This window comes from Hetaerina americana, unplaced genomic scaffold, assembly GCF_022747635.1.
Source record: "Hetaerina americana unplaced genomic scaffold, ioHetAmer1.1.p SCAF_54, whole genome shotgun sequence".
NCBI classification, from domain to species: Eukaryota; Metazoa; Arthropoda; class Insecta; order Odonata; family Calopterygidae; genus Hetaerina; species Hetaerina americana.
Genome location: NW_027287139.1, coordinates 1,830,679 through 1,852,491, shown reverse-complemented (window position 1 = coordinate 1,852,491; position 21,813 = coordinate 1,830,679). Strand labels below are relative to the sequence as shown.

Here is a 21,813-nt window from a genome sequence, read left to right as displayed (position 1 = left end):
TATTTTTCGGATATTACGGCAGGCTATTTTTTAGTGATACACGAAAATCTGGTAAAATAATTCTTTTGTTACGAAATACATAAAAAATTTCTCACCGACAGGTAGGTAGGTGATGCCGCTGTCCTCATAGGTTCTACGAGGTCCTGTCCATAGGTGCTACGAGGCAGTTTGGAATGGCTGGAGCCAGCGTTTTTTAGTGCACCGTTGGTTTAGTTCTGTGCGGAAGTAGCCGAAGGTACGTATACTATTACGTACTTGTGGGCTTTTGGTGCTCTCACTGTTAAGGTCTCAGCGCCCCGTTTACATTGCGCTTGCTTGAGGCTGCACCGGTTTTGCCGCCTTTTCGTGTTCAATAGATCTCAGGCCATTACCCTGGACAAAAGAAATATTGTCCAGACCGCCACTCACTAGTTTTAAAGAGATTTCATCTTTGTTGTTAGATGATGTACCACCACAATTTAAGAGATTTCATGTTAATTAAACCTGAGTGCCCCAATATTAACAGTTCCCTCACTAAGGGCGACGCGTCCTTTGAGAGGTCCCAGAGGCAGGAAGGACACCATGCGCTTCACTTTCGCGACTCCCCTTGTCTTGCTTCCATTGGCTGCCACATCTGTTAAAATGAATTGGAGCAAAAATTATCCGAGTGTAGGTTTTATTTTGAGACTAGTTTTTCTGATTAGTTATCGATCAAAAAAGTTGTTGCGAATATACATTACTTCCGTCGGGTTATGTTGAAGCCTCAGAGAAGGATTTCAAGCCTCGTCTCGCTCGAGAATATGACGCCTCAAACTTTTCACATTTCATAGTCGATCAGTGAAATTTTCTAATGGGCTGGCATTTCATTCGTTTGATCTAATTGTGACAAAGAGTTCATATTCCTTTCGTTCATGATATGATCGCGAAAAAAATTGTAAATGCGCTGTAACTCGTCGTTCAGTGTGACCATCCACATGAACAGCAAACAGCTATGGCGTGTCTATGTGTTATGGATTGATATACATGTGACTTCGTTCTGTGAGAAAATTCACTTTCCCATTAAATGAAAATATTTCTTTTTGCATATGCAATGCAGTATTCCGAGATTTGCGGCGAAATAAATGGACCAACGTTTTATAAAAGTATGATAAAATTTGCCTCACGATAACATTGCCTGAATCGATCGCATTCCACGATGAAGTCTCCTTTTCTTTCCTTGACTACTTCGTCACAAAAAAAAGGGAAAGTTCATGCTATAGATCTGGATTTCTCCAGTAAGTGTCCTCTGATATTCGACACTAAAGAGTCCACATTTCCTCTAATCCTCAGCCTCCATAGATGCTTTCTTCCCCAGCATCCCCCGAACAAGGCCTATCACGAGTACACGACGTTGAGAGTCCAAATCCGTGCCCTCCCCAAAATGTATGTTGTTAATGAAAATAGGGATCCACTTCAAGACAAGCACTGCGACTCACAGCACGCCCAGAACTCTCGACCATTGCAAGGTACTTATTTCGTTGCTTTTAACTTTGTTCGCTCCCACCTGGCGCCATACCGTGTAAGCTACCGCAAATTCTAGTACATCCCGAGTGAATTGGAGGAGATTTGAGTTGGCCATGAGAGGGAAAAAAGGAGTTCGGTATATGGTTAATTGAGGATTTTTTACGTCTGTGGTTAGAGAGAGAGAGTTTCTGTCGAAATCTCCCTTTGGCTTGATCAATCTGTATGATTTTGGGATTATCATCCGGTACCACAGTTAGATTTGCAATTATTTCATGGAGATATTTTACATGTAAAATTCACGATTCAGATTTTTGAAGAGAGATAGCATTCGAATCGAGGTTTCTCCATAAGTCTAAAATATGTGTCACAAGATTGTCGTTGACATATGGATGGCGAATTCACTCTCGTTCCAAGGGAACTGAAAGCCATGTCATTATGCCAAAAGATAGAAAGGTTCTTTTATCCCGCCGAACCCCAGATGTCTTATCTTTACAAGCAGAGCGGGACGGGACCCCCCCTCTCCTCCTCCTCTCTTCGCCGCTTAATATCTCTTCGATAACCTTTTTTTTTGTATTGCAAACATCCGAGGAAAAAAGAGCCTGTGTACCATGAGAGCTAGTGTGAGGACTGTTTGCCATAGCAACGACGGCTATTAAATCAACAATTTATCACGCATTCCAAGATGTGTAAATTTTTCTACAGGTCCAATTTATTCTTCACAGATCGGCGGCAAAGTCGGCCACGTGACTTTTCTCGCGTCAGTCGCGCACGCTCTAGCATACCGCGCTTTCCTTCCGATAAAATTACAAAATCTCTATTTCATTATTGCTTTCTTTCTTCGAACTAGCTTTCATCACTTCAAATTAGAAGGGTCTCGTTGCTTACCATTCATATTCATCGTGTTGACTCAACCAGAAGCAGGAGTTCGGCGACGCGTTAGCGCAATGCCCGCGCGAATGTATGCAGAAGCAATTACGAGGGAATCTTCAATGTCACACGACGGATGTCCGAGCTTTAAACTCTCGGACGTGAGAAGGGGTCGATGCTAATGAATCGATTTTTCGATCTTCACCCTAACGGTTTTTAGCGTAAATGGATTGTATTGGATAATGCAGTGGGCCCCACTACGCGAGTGCCCTTAATATTCATTCGAGTTAAGCAAGGGGAAGCAGGTGCACATTCTGCCACCTTCTGGCCATGTATGGGTAATGTGGCTTTGTTCCGAGGAGTTTTCCTTCTGAGCGATTTGGTATTTACACGCTACAAAAAATTTTTCAAAATAAGACATCCAGTAGATTTTTTAAATACATCGAATTGATACATTTTGAAAATTCGCCCGATATCCAGAGATACGGCGCCTGATAAATTCAGCATCTGGTATTGTTATTGCGGCGTACGAATTACTTGGCTGAATGGAGTTCTAGAAAAAAACATTTCATTGGTAACTCGTCATTTATGCCATTCCCTGTCCTGGAAAAAAATGCCATACGTGGCTCGCGCTGTATCTAAAGAGGATTAGCCATTTCCAAGAATTACAATCAGAAGCGATTCGTAACTGTTAGACCCTGACAAAATTACCTTTTAAAAGCCCCATCAGGTACAATTGCCTTGTCAACTGAATGTTGGCACGCGTGTTCGGAAGGTGATTGGAAGCGACTGATCGTCTTATGTTCGAGATGAGCAGGTGAAGAACGCGCTGGGCCCACGGCTCGTTGCTCCACGGCGTTTCCATGTGGAAACATCAACCCTCGCCCGCCCACCACGGCTCGAATCGTGGCATGATCGGGTTGAGGGAATTTTACTGGATTAGAATGAACTCCAATATAGTCGTTACTCGCGCATTGAGACTTGTAAATATTTTATTATGTTATGATTACTTCTTGAGCGCAATATAGCTACCAAAAGTTTGACTGCTCAATAAAGAGCCTATTAAGGGCAGCGTTTAACGCAACTAACATCCGGAACTACCGATATCACGTCATTCCGGTATTACCATAGGGACCCAGGAAGCTGAAAGTGACGCACGGCGTTCATATTTTCTTCCGAAAATTTCAGCGGATATGGAGGAAACATGGACTCATTGTCGTCGGGAGCCAGATGGAAAACACATTCTAGAAGGCCCAAGTACTTGGAGGCTCCCCTCGGTGTGATTCGTCTCCACGCTGCTCAATGGCATCACCAGAACCGGGCAGAAAAAACCTGGTGCGTCCCCGACTTATGAATGCAAGGAAACAGCGCCTCCATAACACAGCTGCACATTTATGTGCCCGTTTTTTTCTAAATTGAGAGGAAAGGAACAAATCCGTTGATGGTGACATCTTGGTGTTCAAGAAGGCTTCTCGCAAAGTGCCTTACGTCAAATTGATATATAACCAGCAGGAATTAAGGATTTATCATGGCTTGATAAACTGAATACTGGGTATGTTTCCAACTGCAAACAGAGTAATAATGGACGGGCGATATGACGAACAAAAATCACAATCGAATTCTATATTTGTAAAAAAATTAATTTCTAGCCATACCATGGAAGTGTAACAGGGCTTCACCCTTCCTCATGAGTATAAATTACACTCTTGTTGCTGGGAAACAAGAATTACAAACCCATTGGTCCCCAAGTATGGACATTGAAGGGGTAAAAAAAGTGATACGGATGGTGATATACTGGCTCGCGGTAACCACAGCCTTCCCGACAGGCGCCCTGAATGGACAATAAAATTAAGCATTGAAATTGCATATAAGTATATTTTTAGCGCAGCTTAAAACGCACTGACCCACAAGTGAATAATCGGAGAGGCTGAAATATACCTAGCTGGGCATAAAAAAGACTTGAGTGACAACCTGGCCTCCGTATCTAACGAGGGAAAACGGCGAGTAATGTAATATAAAATGCCTCATCGGTGAAATCAGCATTTTTTAGGCGAATACCGATTTTTAAATGTATCGAAATTGATTGTTTTACAATGAGTAGTCGCCCATTGGGCACACTGCGATTATATGAGCTAAAACAAAAACCACGATTCGATAAACTGATGAAACAAGAGGTTAATAAGTGCTCGTAATTGAGCCCATTTCAAAGGTAACGAACTCTGCGAGTTCAGTGACGACATCATGGCGTTCACGCGCAATATCGGCAAGTCGAACAATGGTGGCAATAGGAGGGATTGTATTTTCTCTCTTTATATATTCTGTGACCACATGATCGGGCGTTAATCGGCCGAATCTCTGTATCATGACGGAAAGAATTATACCTTGTAGAATTCCAAAAGCACATTCAAATTTTGCAAAGCTTCTTTCTTTTCACCATCAATCAAAGAATTGGAGCATGCGGAGTCCACTACTTTAGATACAAAATTTTAAAACAGATATAACGTTTGAAGATTTCTTTTGTCTGGTGTCCTTCCGCCTCCTGTCACGGGCCATTCACGGAGCTTTGCGAGAGTTTGCGCAAATTTTTTCCAACTGAATTGTTTTTCTGCGAATGAGTGGGAAACAGCTTTGCAAAGTTTGGTTGGCTTCTTTTCTCCACTTATTGCAATCGCGAGCATGCACGATTAACCCTGGGGGCGACGAGATTTCTCGGATTAAAAAATTCCACGTGTCTCCGAGTACGGCCAAGCCTCAGTGACTTGTCGTCAGATTAAACAAATTCATCAGATTCTCCCGCATTTTTCCTCAGGGCCTGCTGAGTCCGGATTTTTCATGTCGTGGACACTTTCTCTTCCGTCGATTATGCGTGATCACATTACTCTGATACTCTGCGAATGCGAAGTTTGCGATGCGTGGTTTATTATTGTCCCGAACAGATACAAACAGCCAACCCATGTAATTCCCGCAAAAATCTATCGCCCTTGAAGTACACCCAGGGGCGAAACTTGGGATACCTGGCGATACCTTGGGATTCATCTTGGGTTACCTATCGGGGCAATTCGAGACCTGATGCTAGATTTCCGGCGTTAATCATGGCGGTTCAATCTTAAAAACTTCACTGTTACTCCTGCTTAATTTAAGATGTAATTCCTAGTGCCTCTTAGGGACTGTTCTCCCGGTAGTATCTTGATTCTTTTTCAAGGAAAACGTGCATATGCTGGCCTATCACGACGTTACTTGAACTACTTCCACTTATTAATAACTTATACGTGCAAATTGTTCAAGCAAAAATAGGTACATCACAGAGTGGAGAAGTATGCGAACTTATATGGCTATTGTCGATGCCTGTATCCGCATTAAAGTCACCATAAATGTTTCTTTCGACGGTGAATGACGAAGAAGGGTGTTGCTGGGTTCTCAGTCAGCGGATTCCGTGATAATAGTAATTGAGGGCATGTCGTATGACTCTCGCGGGAACTTTAATAAACAGAGCCTAAAGGATAATCTAACGGTGGGACACTCCCAAGTGAGACACGAAACGTCTCCTGTTGCACCACCGAACGCCAGTGATTCATTCATCGGTGAAGTTTTCCTTGTGCCTTAAATGTAAAACTGTAACAGTCGGAATTTCGATTCATCGCCTCTGATAGCTTCATTGTTTTGCGACGAAATGCACCGCACATTGTTATAACCTTGAATAGCGATATCCAATTATGAGCAATACCCTCCCATTGTACAACGTGCACATGTGGAATAAACTAGATGACAGAGTTTTGAAAAGTATTCTCGGGCCTAGTTGTTAATAATCTTCAGTGGTTTGGTGTACGATAAACTGCGTTGTTTGGAATATAAATTTTACAGGTAGGTATCGCCGTTGGCCATTTCTTTGTCAAACATATTTGCTAGAAAGTTCAAAGCCTTCGCCTTCGGTAGTGCTTCACGAGGTGAAATAAAACGCATATTCTAAGTTCTCAATCCCGAAAATAACCATTCACAATTTTCAGGGGGTGTCGGATCTTAATCCTTAAGTGTGGGGGATTAGGATAAGCCCCATTGTTTCGAACTGGGGCCACGAACGCTCGACTGAAATGCATGCACTCCTCCAAGGACACTGGCTTCGGCCCTCATTCCGTCCACCAGTGGCTTTCCGAAGGAGGGGAATGGTATGCTTTCACTCCCAAGACCCACGAGTCGCAATCCAAGCCACGGCAAACACTAGGGTGTGAATGAATTCATTCGTCGAGATGAAACGGACTAAGCAAGTTGAGATAGTGTAAGTCTCACCCGATATACACACGATACCTGTATGTCGCCATGCCATGTTTTAAAGTAAAACTACTGAGAATCGAAGAGACTAATCTAATGAGTAAAAAACATCTAATTTCATCCTTTTCAGAAAATGTTGACGAGCAAGACAGAGCTAAGAGAAAACGTAGGTGAATAATAATAGTATTATTAATTCCATATGGTGAGACTGACCCAGGAAGATGCTAAATGTGTGACAAAATCACGAGTCACAAAAGGAGTACTTAAGAATTAAATTTGGCATTAGTACATGCAATTAGAATTGGTAAAAAGGCGGATGGAATGAGCAATATTGGATGAAACCTGCTCTGGTGCGCGCTGAAGTGCCGCAGATACAGCAATACGTATAACCAAGTGGACGTCTTCGAAACCGATTCTCACTTGCAGTGATCCAAGCTTCCTTTCATTCAATATTATCTGCACCGAACGCCTCATTTATTCGAAAATTAGAAAATATAAATTGCCTCAATGTATCTAGGACGGTTACCTAGCGCAAATTTATAAAACATACCATTCGCACATGTTTCAAACTATATAGTATTTAGTGCATACATATCCGTTTTCCAAAGTCTTGCGATGGCGACGAGAGATATACGAGTGGATTCTCTCCTGTTCACGCAAAATAGCAAACTTATAGGTTTATTTCGAGGCTTCTGCCTGTCCTTTGGCCCGTATTGATCTTCAACGGCACAGTAACCGCCCTGGGAGTCCCCCCTGCGTGAACAATACCTTTACAATTTTTTATTCATGAAAGACTCCCAAGACAGACTGGCAGGGCCAGGAAACGATTTTCAATACACGCTTTGGTGAACCTGATAACATCCATTGTCCGTTTTGTTAAAATTTAAAAATTTTCCTCTCTAGTCGACTGATTTTAGATATGGATTTTGACATTAGTTAAGTTGTATCTCTTTGTCAAATTTTGTACTACAACTATTCCTTTGGAAAGAAATAGACCTATGCTGGCTACATCAAGGTGACTTTTTTTTATGAAAACCACGACGAGCTCGTTGACGCTTGGAAGATTGCCGTCAGGGGCGAACCGACCTCTGTCGTCGAGACATCTGTAGAATGACGTTTGCGAAAATCGCGCATTTCGGCAAAATGCTTGAAGACACATGCTGTTAACGTCCAAAGCGATAATTACGAAGAAAATAGGGTTAAGCACTCTTTAGCTGTGTGGTCTGCCCATACACACCCTTGTAATATGAAGTTGAAGAGTGCGTGATTATGGACGGAGTGCGGCGATGGACGACGCGTTGTGTGTATGGTGTGAACTAGCCGATGTATGATGGTAAAGGTGCGGTTGGTAATCTTAAAGTATCATTGTGTATTAGAGTATTTTATCTCACATATGTTCTTCTTGTGAATTTACGTATGTACATGGTTAGAGTGACCGTTGCCACGAGAACGATTGCCTAATTGCAACGAGATTTATTTAATAATAATCGTTTAGGCGAAATAAATTGCCTTAACTTTTCGGAAAGAAATTGTATTTGAGCGAGTTTTTAATCAAAATTTGTCCGGTTGACTGTTTTTACGTCAACGGCGATAGGTTATGGTCGTATTACCTTCCGCCATACTTGACGCATGATACTTTCTTTGATTCCACATTTTGTTTAAGTCGCAAAATGAGCAATTAACTGATGCATCTTTAAAAAAATGGGACTACTACTACTCCAAATGCATGTATTTGATAGCCATTTAAATTCGCGATGCTAGAGAGTTGTAGGTAAATTAATCACATTGTTCTTTCGCAGTCTGGACAAAGCTCGTAACATGATATTCCTTATCATCCTTCCTCTTTCGAAATAAAATTACATTTAAACTCTTCAGACGTTGCCACATGATATAAAATTGCCAAAACCTAAAGAAGGTCAAAAACGTCGTATATACTTCGGATGACTCATGTCATTAATCTCGCAATTTCCTCAAGTTCGACCATCGCGGAACAGCATGCCTCGGATAAAACTGGTCACTTTTTGATGAACCTTTTCCTGTTCCAAATGTCACTACACGCTACTCTAAAAAATAAAAGTGAGTTCGTCAAACGCCCTTATATACTACCGTAGTTCAGCACTATTTTTCCCGAGCGAGGACGCTTAGAGCTGCCTCATTCACAGAAGGGGTCCATTTTGTGCACATCCCCGTATTAAAAACACCGAAAGACGTCGCGGATGCGGCATACGCCGCGGGGGATTCGGTAACAGACTCCAATTGCGTTTAAGTAAAGGAAATTGGCCCTTTGGGTCTTTAAATGGCTGCTCGACCGTCCCTCCTGAATCGTCCCCTTGAAACCCTTGTACCCTCGTTGATAAAACTATTCTGAGTGTCAAATGGTATTCACGCGTATATTCAGTTGGTGTAACCTTTTATTCACCGGAAGTCATTACCTCGCGAGTGCTTATAAACATCGGATCCGAAGACATAAAGATTCGCTCCGACCTTTTGGTTTGTAGTTTGCTTGTTTGGTTTCCTTATCTGGGATTGAGTCATTCTCCTTCTGAGCTCTCATCAGTGAATAAACAAAAAATATGTTTCAGGCAACATTCGGTTTAAAAAAATAAACAGACTTGCATGCCTCAATCATCGCCGTGCAGTTGCGGAGGTTGGTTATGTTTCAAGGAAATGAATTATCGAAAAAAAGGCGACCTTTGGAATGTTTTTAAAACACGGATTTCGTGGGATTCATGCACGGATTTAATCAGCTTGCGATTGAATTCCATGCCCATGGCCCAACTCACTTTCTTTGTCCAGAAGAACCTTGCTCTCATGTTCGGATTGCCGGCTAAATGCGGAGTTTTTTTCATATTAATAGTAACACTAACGGGCATTTAATTGGACTTACTTATTTGTCGTTAATTTTGATTAAACGCCATTCCGAACTGTGCAGATGCAGGTGTTATAAAATTATTATCCATCTGCATCCACGGCTAAAGAGAAAAAAGTCACTTTTAAACGCTTTGCGCTTAAGAATGCCGTTTGCTGTCGGTGAAAGTGGGACGCCACGGGATTATGAAACTCTTTTGTGTCGATTTCCAGAATAGCATGGAATCATTAATTTTTCTCTAATATGCATCTTCAGAAAGTTAATGGGAGCGAAACTGCCAGTGTTTTGCTAAATTGAATGCTATTATCCAATCCATAAAGAACGAGTTACTCCGTAATTGTTATTCTACTGTAATTAGTTTTTACAATTGCTCTTATGCATTGTAGATTAAAATTTAGTGAGCGCACAGACGGTTTCTCTCAGTTAACTGTCATCCGTTGCAGATGTGGTCCTTTGTAAAATATTCATTCGTCATCGAACATTCTTTTTAAGAGTATTTCATAATTTAATAATGTGTATTAATTTTGGGACGTGGTAATCCAGTGAGTAAAGAGTTGGACTATTGACCAGGGGTCCCGGGTTCAATGCCGGGTGCTGCCTCTGGTCACTCTCAGCTTTACCCAAACTATGTGATTTTTCGGGAACGAGATATTCCTGGGAAACCATAGGGAAAGGTTTTGCCCCCCCCCCCCCAACTACCCCGATGTGTAAATTTCACACGCCGTTGTGCTTAGTACTACGTGATTTCTGGCATCACTTATCAAATCCACCTTCGAAATGATAGCTGTGGTTAGCTTAATCAGAAAAACCATTATTGATCTTCATTTGGTACAGGATTCGTTGATAATGACCCATATCATTATGAATATCGATATGAAATATTCAATAAAACATAAATAATGGCTGCGTAGATTTTCGCGGCGGTGGCTTGAAGAATTCTGCATGTCCGGGTTTTCACCGCGTTGTTGTTTGAAGCCGACAACAGTTTCGCCGAAGTTTCATCTGGCGTCTTCAGGTCGAAGATGAGGGACTCAGACTTTGGCCGTCCTTATATAAGTGGTCCCGTCCAAGTGCTGCTCTCTGATGGGTGAAAACCCGGACATGCAGAATTCTTCAAAACATAAATAATATTCTTCATCATCATCACTTGCGGCTATCACGTGAGGATTGGTTTGTGACACTTCTAAAAAAAAACTACCCTGCCACCGTCAATTCCCAATTACTTGCGCTTAAATCTCCATGACTATTTCTATTACTCCTTATGTTTCCGTCATTTATGGCCTCTGGTGAGATACGTCTCATGCCTCAGGATGTGTTCAATCGATGCCCAACTTCTTTTAACTTTCCTTAGTGGGCTTCTTCCTCTTCGCTCGCTCTTTGGAGTACCTCTTTGTAGACTCCATGCATGACGTTTACCAAAAATCGCTTTCTTATGTCCTAAACTAACACTATTTGACCTTGGCAGTTGCTTCTTCAGATAGGAAGCCTTCTTTGCCATTCCTAATCTGCTCATTCATTATGTCCCCCTTCCTTCACTGGTGATCCTGCTTCCTAAATAGCAAAACTCTTCCACTTGTTCTAACGTATCTTTCCATAGTCTTACTTGGAGAATATCTTCCCTAGTTTGACTGCAGGCCATTACCTTAGTCTCAGTCTTGTTTATCTTGAGGTAGTACCATTTCATCCCCTCCTCCACGCTCACGAGTGCCACCTCTTTATCTTTTCATTGATCTCGTTATATGAATTTTCAACATACACATTGAATATCAGTGGCTATAAAGAACAACCCTGCCTTGCTATGCTACTTTCATTATTTTAGATTCTTCCTTGATCTCACCACATCCAATCACTGCTGTCTGCTCTCTATATAGACCGTGTGTCAGTCTCCTGTCATTGTAGTTCATTCCAATATCCTTAAGGATACATAACATCATACTCTTCCAACATTGTTTAAGACTTTCTCCAGATCACTGAATGTCGGTTGATGGTCCTATATTTTCTTCTACGTGTATGCGATGACTCGGAGAGCGGGGATAGCTTCTCTTGCTCCTCTGCTTCTTCTAAATCCTAATTGGTGTTTCATTCTCCGTAAAGTCCATCGGTGTTTCTTCTCACATGCGTGCCACTTATTTAGTTGCACAGAAGTATCAGGATCTTTTTTTTCCTGGTTTTGGTCAATTTAGAGGATATATTGTAGATCCCTTACATCTTGTTTGTCCTTCTGTCGTTTCTGCAATGTCAAATTCAGAATTCAGTATATAGACTCATTTCTCATAATCCTCAACCGTTATATCATTGAAACGACAGTTCTAGTATTGGAAAAAAATAATAGAAAAATCATTAGGATAGGAAGGCAATGAAAAATCTTCTTCAATGTGGAGATATCGTAAGTCCAGCAAAAAGATTCAAAATCGGAGATTGGCTTGTAAACTGTTATTCATTGGCGAAATGCTTCAGGAGAAATTCTATCAGCTAGTTTCCTATTTCTGGCATTCAGTTCATCGAACGTTGATCGATTGAATCTCGTTATCAGTTGCCAATTCATAATTAAGATGCTTAACAGAAGAATGTAAAGGTTAATAGGTAAAGGTTTATCAATTTTGTTTTCAGTAATTGCAAAAAAAAACCATTCGCGCTCGAAAATAGGGGACACTCGAAAGTAGCCTCTCATCTCCAGCGAATTGCTAGAAAAAATTTAAGTGCAGTATTGACATTCGAACGAAATCTTAGGATTGCCTGTTTACCTTGAAATGTAGCGAAGGTTAACGGGTGATTTCAACCAACGCGAGGCGCGTCAAATCATTCCCGGTGCTGAAGGAAACTCGACTCCAGAGGCCTCGGAGGGTGGCGGTGCCCGATAAGTTGCGGGGGTGTTGTGAACTTCCCAGTGGGTGCCGTCCCCTTCTCTGCGAAACGGGAGGATTCACTCTCCGTTCACAATTCGTCAAGCACCATCCGAGAAAAAATTTAAAGTGTGCACAAAGAGTATTTCAAAGCTCAAGGTGTGCCTCTTCAAATCAGGGAGATATTATTCAAATGCTGGTATTCCCGTCGGTGGCTTTGTTATGACGCGAGGTAGTTAAGTTTTTGTTGCGAAACTTGACGGGGCGTCGTTGCTGTTGATGATCATCCTTCGATTGCGTAGGTCCCAGCCCTTCTCAATTGCGGATCGAGGATTAGTTCTGAGACACAGGGTTAAGAGTCTAAGGGTTGTTTACTCCATTCCAAAATGCAATGGTCAATCACGGTTTTGCCTCGTCTTGAGGCGTTGCGGGGATGTGCTCCGCAGTGCAACCGATCAACAACATGGACTCGTCTTTGATTACGGATTCTGGCACTTGAACTGTGAAATGGGAATGAGTATACACTCTCGTAGAGTTGCACCGCGTAAAATATTGTTTCAGTGCATGCCGCCTGTGTATAACATCAGTTTCTCGCAATTTATTCAGTACACGCCTCGTGTATGAAACGTCGTTTTCTCTCTTCAACCGAGAAACTGGATTTTAACTTGGCGAGAATGAAAGTGGGGAAAATTTGCCCTTTACCTCGAGTCAAGATTCCATAGCTAGTCAGCAAGCCGTAAGGGCAGTGCGTGATTGTGTCCTTAGCAGCAGTGTCTTCTGTCGATGGAATGAGTGTGAGGAATGAATTCCTTCAAATTATATGAATTTTGACCACGGATTAGGAACTAGCAGATCATACATGTCGACATATCGACGTCATCACATTGCAGTGTCTACTCACATCTCGATATACTTGGCCGTTTTTGTTCGCTGCATTATTATTAGTTTGACTTCTGTTATGTTGGAAAAATAAACGCTAACCCAAGAGAAACCATTATCCACAATAATAATTTAATTCATCAAAGGATATAAATTGATGATTCTTATAAGAGATTTGTACTCCATAGTAAATTTTTCTACTCCGAAACGGTTGCTCAGACATTATTGTATTTTAGTTTGTGTTGTTTATTGGGGTGAAAGACCTAATAAATATTTCCTCATTTAAGTAGTTCAACTTATAACTAATCTAGCACAAAATGTGTTCCAGACACCCTGGCTATTACCGAATTAGATTCTTATAGATATATATACATACACACACAATAATAAGAATCTAATTCTGTAAACATAAGATAGCGCTGGTGTACATGTGCGGGTAATTAAAATTACAATTCGGTAATAGCCAGGGTGTCTGAAACACATTTTGTGCTAGATTTGTTTTAAGTTGAACTACTTAAATGAGGAAATATTCATTAGGTCTTTCACTCCAAAAAACAACACAAACATAAGTTGAATAAGTTAATAAATATATATATAAACTTAATAAATATATATATATATAAACCATAAACACAGTTATCAACCCGAAGGTCGGTTTGGTAGATGATGGTAGAGTTCACCCTGTACTAAGGCCGATGGCGTGTGAAATCCACACATCAGGTTAGGGGGGCCAGTTCCTTTCCCTCTACCGGTTATGGCTTCCCAGGAAGACCTGGTACCCGAAAAATCACCTAGCTTGGGTGGAGCTGCAGTGGCTTGCCCGGGAATCGAACCCAAGACCCTCCGGTTAGTAGTCCCACGCTCTACCCCCTGGACTACCGCGACCCATACATATGAGGGTGTGTATATGTGTGTATATATATATGTATATGTATATATATAAAATGCAAGGATTAATGAGGGAAAAGGAACTATTGCTGAACGGATAATTTATGCGCCGCCAAGTATCGCAGAAATTTAATGGAATTAATTAGTTTTACAACGGGCAGAATATTATGCTCACATGTTTAGCTAACAATATGCATAAAATAAATTTGCATTACAGGAGATTTTTACCGGCACCATTAAGTCAAGAATGCCTTTTGCGTCATCATGATTTATTCCGGTGATATAAACAGCACTTATTTGTTTTATTTTTTAGGGAATATTTTTTTTACTGCTACTTTGAAATTAACAGTATTTATCTGCGAGATTATTGAAGCTCACATTACGAGAAGTTCACGCCTTCATTACGTCTCCCGCTAAATGCTTTCTACGAAAGGCTCTTCTACGTACACTCACTACGGACGACATACCTGTAACAGAATTATCCCATCCGAAAACGCTTCAAAAACTGCAGATTTACAAAAGAAATCTTATTTCAGTAACCAAACCGAATTCTTTCCTTTTATTGTTTTATCTTAGCATAAATAAATTAATTTTTGGTTATTTATATTAATTGTCGTACATTTTGTACTTCATCAACCTTGATCAGTTAAGGTTTAAAAGTGTATGTAACTTGATAATTAGCACTCACATTTTTTTAAATTTCATCGGCCAAAAAAGCACCGCTGTTTATATGCCAACCGGCACCATTGATAAATCCGCCGAAATTTTTTGTAAATGCAAAAAGTAGGAAAGAGGGCACAAAATAATAATACATAAATTAGTTGCTAAACTACTGGACTATATCAAAAAAGGGAAAATAGATAACTAGGTTAAAAGAAACAGATTTTGAAAATGCATAAGTTTGTTCTATACCAAGGTCCTTATGGGCGTAAATTGCCCCCCCCAGCGATCTTAGATTTGATATTTTGCGCTAAATTTCTCACAAAAAGTGTTTCTTTCAATCTCTCCTTGATACGCACTGTAAATATGCGCTCATCTCCTCGTACATCGTCGTTAGTCACTCGTGCCCTCGCGTTAACGAGACACAGCAGCTACCACCACGAGAGAGGCGAGCATCCGCACCGCACAAGTTGTGGGTCATAAGACACCGTGCTCTTGTCCTGGATGTACAGTTTTTTACAAAGAGGGAGGAGGACAGAATGGATTAGAAGAACGAGCAGACTAATTGAAGTTAATGTGACACTAAGTGACGTTCGTTTACACGGTACCTATACATAAAACACACTCTAATGCTTCGCTGACAATCAAACGCACTTCTTGCTTTCCATTTTTCTCAATTTTATACTCCAGGCGGAATTAAGCAATGCAGTCAGTCAGCTGAATTCAAGGATACTATGTATTCTGAAATTCATATAAAGTTCCAATCTCCATGAGACCGGAATAACACCGCAACTGATTTTCTACTAGTATCGTGTCAAAATTTTCATAGGTGACTCAAATTAGTGCCTGCGAGACACAATAACTTCGGCATTTGAATCGAATCTGTGGTTGTTCAGCAGGAGAGGAGCGGCCGGAGAGTCGGGAGGCAGCGGAAGGCCCTGGGGCGGGGGAGGGGAGGACAAATGTGCCTCCCCCCCCTCAGACACGACTTCTGATCGGAATTCTAGCGACGGCCCATAGCGGGCGCTTGATGCTCCCACCACATCCACCTTCCCTCCCTCTTATCGGGAATAACCCCTCAAGCGCATGTCAAAGATCTTCAAAATGGACTTCTCAGCTGATAACGACGAGCGCACTGAGATGCCGCGTTGCGTGCGAACTTGAAGCCGTTTAACGTTCAGTTAACGTGCGATGGCGGGCGAAGTTAAGCAACCTGGCGAGAGTGGCTTCCCACGCGTGGAGGTTACCGCTGCCACAGCGACTCGGGATCACAAGATACGATTACTCGCTTCGTCATTAAATCTAATGAAAATCCTAGTGCTAGAAAATGGGACCGGAATCTTGAAACGTGCAACGCCACATGAATGCTCCACTTTCGCCGCACCCCGCAATCGACAAATTACTTCGCTTGGCCATCCTCGCTTGAATCCGCCTCTTCTACGAGAAGGATAAGTCGCTCTCGACTACGCATTCATTCCTCTCGGGCGGTTTCGATTCGTCGATTGTCGAAGCAGTTGAGGCTCCTCATGTAATCGATTCTCGATAGAGCATTTGATTTACTGGAAAGAGACGGCCAATAACATGACAAAATTTACCCATAATGAATACACCTTGAGGATTGTGACCACACTGGACAACAGAGGCGGTGACGTCTTTGCGAAATGGGACTGCCGGCATAAAGGTCAGGCCATCTCCTCAAACATTTGCATGCGACCAATTAGGAGCCGAAAATTAGGGAAAATAGGATTGGCCTTCCTTGAACTGAAACAAGTTGTACATGACGACTGACGCTAATTCATTAGCTATTTCAGGATAAAAATGTATTGCATTGCGAAAGAAATCCTAAGAAGAAAAGAGGGGTTGATTTAAAAAAATCTTATTTTTTAATGTGATGTGGGTTCCTCATATGAAACTATAAATTGCTTGAAAGAATTACAAAACATTTTTAAAAATGGGTGCTAAGTGTTGTCTGTCCAAGAACAATTCTATTTTGCAATTAAATCATATGCTCAAATGAAAGTAATTAAATTCTAGCAGATTACGTCTTACGAAACTAATATACCACACAGCTAAATTATATATTGATAGGTAAAAAATAAAATGAATGTTACTTGCCATAACTTTGGTTCCTCGTCGGTCAGCTCTCCCACTCTGGACAAACGGAATAGCCTTCATCTGTTGCGAAGGAGCGGGAACCATGCGGAATGATTTTCCAGGTGTCTTCCCACAAACAATAGATATATATTTCCTCAGATATAGATACAGGCCATCCTACGTTGAACCCACCATTGTATGAAATCAGAGCGACACGCAGTTGTATTTTCTTCCTCGGACGTCTGGCAGGTATATGTGTATGCCTTTCTGTTCCAAGGAAGGCTTTTGATTTTGACGAATGAGATCACGTAATCCATTCGTTCAATTTATATTGTTCATTTATCTGTCACAGTATCATTTCATTTCCGCGAATTTGCCCTATGTAAATTCACCATATATTGATTAAACGTACCCATTTAATCCCCTGTAAGTGAAGCGAAACCAATTGATCTGTGCCCTCGGGTATTATTGGGCACCAACATCGACGGGATGAATTTACGTACTTTGTCGCTCGTCTGGTTTTTGGGACAGGCGCACGAAGGAAGCTATCGAGATCAGTCTCGAAAGGATTAAGTTCAGTCGCGATTCCGATTACTAATTAAATAATACCTGGAAGCCCATTTTGAACGCCACAGAGAAGTTGAGGGGAACGGTCGCCATGGTTGACGACAGATAGGAGCACAAGCCGTTGACAATCAATCGCTGATGGTCAATCTGGTGGCAGTTGTACGCCAATTGTACGTATTGTGCCGTAGCGGTCATTTGCCCATTTGGCAATCAGGATCAAACGATGACGAGGACCGAGTCAGACCTTAAAACGTCGGAAGCAATGAAAAATATTGCACGTGTGGAAACCCGAGAAAACTTCATTCAACTTACGACATATTCACCGGGAAAGCACCAGATCCTTCTTTGTGCGGTCCTCGTTCGTGACTTGGTAATGAAAATTTTCTTGGCAATTCACATGGCACACAATGCCCTACGCACTCATGCGACAGTAATTTTAAAAGAGGGGATGATTTAAAAATCAACCCCTCTTTTAAAATTTGATTTAAAAATCAAATTTGACCATCGCATTATTTTTTCGCAAGAAATTGTTTTTGAAGCTGATCTTCCCTCAACAATCACCGAAGTAAAAAAACCCTATGTACGTATCCTTTCACCAATGAGAATACATAGTTCAGTCTTACTTCAGTGATAATGGATTTCCACGAAATTAAACCTGAAAACATCGAATGTTTCCCTCAACAATTTCATCCATTCTTCGGTGAAATTCCTGCAGTCAATTCGTCGACTGATCCGTCTTATCTTATGAGCATTGTGCACATGTGGTGGTTACAACATTTCGTTTCTGATGACCTATGCTCTAGTTCAATTGAAGTGTTGATGCATATCCATATTTAAATACGGGAATCATGAAATCAACGAAGCGTGGTGGTTATAGCCGCGACAATAGTAAAAATCAGGCCTGCGGGCAATTAAATTGGAATCGGGAATGTAGTAGGAGAAGCGTAAACGTAATCGAGGGAACTTAGGAGACGTTGAAAACAGTGCCTTTCCTGAACGCCCATTTTTTCTCAGAGCATACGAGAATCATTTTGCGAAAATGTGAGGAAGAGCGAAACACGCAGTTAGGAAAACGTGCTTTAGTAACTGGATCCGCGGTCATTAAATGATTACGTAATCGTTCCAAGGAGATAAAACACAAAAGTTGCATTGCATAAGCACTGCCCATGACGCGCGCACAAACGCAAACGAAAGACTCGCAAAAGTGATTTTCACACAAGCGCATTGAAATGACAACGAAGCAGGTGAGATCCATTTAAAAACAAAGGGCGATTCCGGAAATTCGGTCTGGTTGGCAACGCTTCATCTGACCCGACGTCTTCCAGTGGGAAGGGCGAATAAGCGAAATGACCTACATAGTGACGGGGATTGAAGAAAGCTGCCACTAGTCTGGGTACATCTTCACTTTTCTGACGAAGAGAGTGGCACCAACCCCAAAGTTTTCGTCATTTTTGTCAGGATGGCTCCGGGTTAAGTGCCTTCGACCTTTGCACACACACACACACACCTTGGCTGGCGTGTCAGAACGCGCCTGGGAGCCCATTTCGCTTCGCGTCAGCCCAGACTTTCACGCTCTTTAGCATTCGAAAACATGCGCCTCTCTCCTCAATATTTGTTCCGCCAGATCTTTTCAAGGCCCCCCCGTTCTATTCTCTGTTTTAATCTTTCCATAAACGTTTTCACCTTTGGTATATCAGTGGCCCTGTTTCTCCTGGAAATTTAAGAATCACGTTGTGGTTGTTTCAAATTGAGATCCCTTTAAAGCATTTTTATTTGGAGACTGAGGGGAATAGAAGCACATTTCAGTGTAAATGATGGAAAGTTAATTTTGGCGGTTCTTTATTCATTGCTCGAGTAATAATCTTTATTGGAAATTGTGATAAAGAAGTCGTAGACTACATCTGATCGATGTGTGTGTGTATACATATGTGTATGTATGTGTTTATATATATATATATATATATATATATATATATATATATATATATATATATATATATATATATACATATATGCACCATAAAAAAACCATAAACACAGTAATCAACCCGTGGGTCGGTTAAGTAGGTGATGGTAGAGATCACCCAGTACTAAGCCCTATACGGCGCGTGAAAATTCACATACATGTATACCTGTAAATCATATAAGACGTGTGTGTGTGGGTGGGCGCGGTAATACAAGGGTAGAGCGTTGGACTACTGGACGGAGGGCCCGAGTTCAATTCCCGGGCACCTCTGAGCACCATCAGCTCCACTCAAGCTATGTGATTTTTCGGTTATCAGATCTTCCTGGGAAACCATAACCGGCACAGGGAAAAGGACTGGCCCCCCTACCCTGATGTGTGAATTTCACACGCCGTATAGGACTTAGTACTGGGTGAACTCTACCATCACCTACCAAACCGACCTTTGAGTTGATTACTGTGTTTATGCTTTTATACACACACATATATAGTAAAAAAAAATATATATATATATACACACAGACATGTATAGAAATGTGTGTGTGTAGAAATATTTATATATATATATATATTTTTTTTATACATACATACATAAACACACGCACACATTCAAACCCGCTACATGGCTACCACATATTCATTCACACATTACCGGAAGAAGTGGTGCTATGAATATTTCCGACGACGAGAAATCGGATGTGGTCGTAAAGCAAACATCATTGTTGACCAATAGCAAAAATTGGCTCCCCAGTGTGGAACACTGTCGAAATATGAAGCTCTCCAGGATTCTTGCGATCAGTTAGTAATCAAAAAAACTTCCATATTCATTGCACACAAGAATATTCCGAGCACAAATGAACGTTTGATTAGGTTGACATATTAGGTATGAGACAGGAACGCTCAAATTCCAAAGGTCTTCACCCGACACAAAAAGTACGGCAAGAAAAATGACGCGCCCTTGAAACCAATATCCCACAAAAAAATGAGTTTTTTCCGCCTCCTGGCATTGAGGAAAACGACATGCTATGTATTTACGCACGCCGTCTTTTAAGGCAAGAGAACATTTCGAATGGAAACGAAATCTGAAAGGCTGCGATTCCCATCGTCTTTAAAACTCCATTGCCTCCTTTTCACGATCCTTCCAGCGAAAAGAATTGTCTCAGTGTCTCGAAGTCATTATCTCAAATGATTTTTTTCTTCGGCGACCGGAGCGCACACTTCCTCCAGAGCTCTAGCTCTTTCTTTATCTGCGCGCGAGGGAATGAAGTGGCTTCCGCCATTCTGGATGCTCCCCCTACCCAATCCCACCCCACCCCCGCACCGAGACCCACCCCACCCTGACGCGCAGTGGGCGGCCGGCCCCCGAACGGCCTATTAGAGAATAATGCCGAGGCGCGAAGGAGCGGCAGGGGGTGCGTGCGTGAGCGTGCCGGGGTCATTGCCCTACAACACAATACACCAAATTCGTCCGTCTCCCCAAAATGTTTCCCACCCGAGGCATACTGTTTGACGGCGAAGCGCCAGACGGGTCGGTTTCGCGCGGAGGGCCGGCCGGCCCCCACGCGCAAGTGGTCCACTCTCATCACCCACCATTCCCTTGAGCCTTCGACCTCGCGCCCAGAAGTAATCGGTATGAAGTTCCATTCGCGATAGACTTCTATCGCGAAGAAGAGGGAACCTCCCCGAAGAGAGACTATTATCGAAGACGACGCTAGGAAGTTCTTCACTCTTTGGGGTTCAGTCGTGAGGAGACACCTTCAGCCACTGGGCTCTGAAAATGGGAGTAGCATGGAGAAAGGGTCGAGGCCCGAACGGTAAGGCCGCCTGAAGGGACCACCGCCTCTCCGGTAGAAGAAGATGGCTCGGGACCACGCCCCTCCCCTGCACTTGTCTCACTGCACTGCGAAACCGTAAATAGACTCCGAAGTCAGAGTGAAAATCAATACGCCTTCAAGATCGGTTTTTGTGTGACATGAGTTATGAGAAAAATGTCGGCGGGGTAGTGTGTCGCTTCTTTTGCTGAGGTGATCGACTGAAGTAATACGTCAGTCCGAATTACGCACAGGCAATTGAAGTCCCGTGTTGAGACTGTTGGACGTAAATGCATCGATCTTGTTAACTAAAAATCTAATGGTTGGCTTATCGTAGAAGGTGATTCAGTTTAAAACGACAATTTTTGTTTCTGCTCAGACGATTTCTTTGTAAGGTGTGAATTTATGCACGTACGGAGCTAGAGTGACGTGTAGAGCATGCCATATAAATACTTGGAAGGCTATAACGGAGCCGATCACAATCTAGGTTCGTGGATGAAAGAAGAACCGCTAATATGGCGCAATAACGACGACGAAGGAAAAATATAACGAAATAACAATTGGTATGGATGAGAAGAGAGATATCTGACTAAAACCTTTAAAAAGAAGCAGGGCACAAGATAA

The 21,813-nt window shown here is 42.0% G+C and overlaps 1 protein-coding gene across 1 annotated transcript in view; it reads left to right on the top strand.

The window, feature by feature from the left end:
- The first annotated feature begins 219 nt into the window (after positions 1–219).
- The window catches only part of LOC139694773 (uncharacterized), a 31,438-nt gene continuing 9,844 nt past the window's right edge, over positions 220–21,813 (top strand). The window contains exon 1 of the mRNA XM_071593291.1: positions 220–235. The gene's annotated coding sequence lies outside the window, so the exon portion shown is untranslated. The remainder of the gene's footprint in view (positions 236–21,813) is intronic.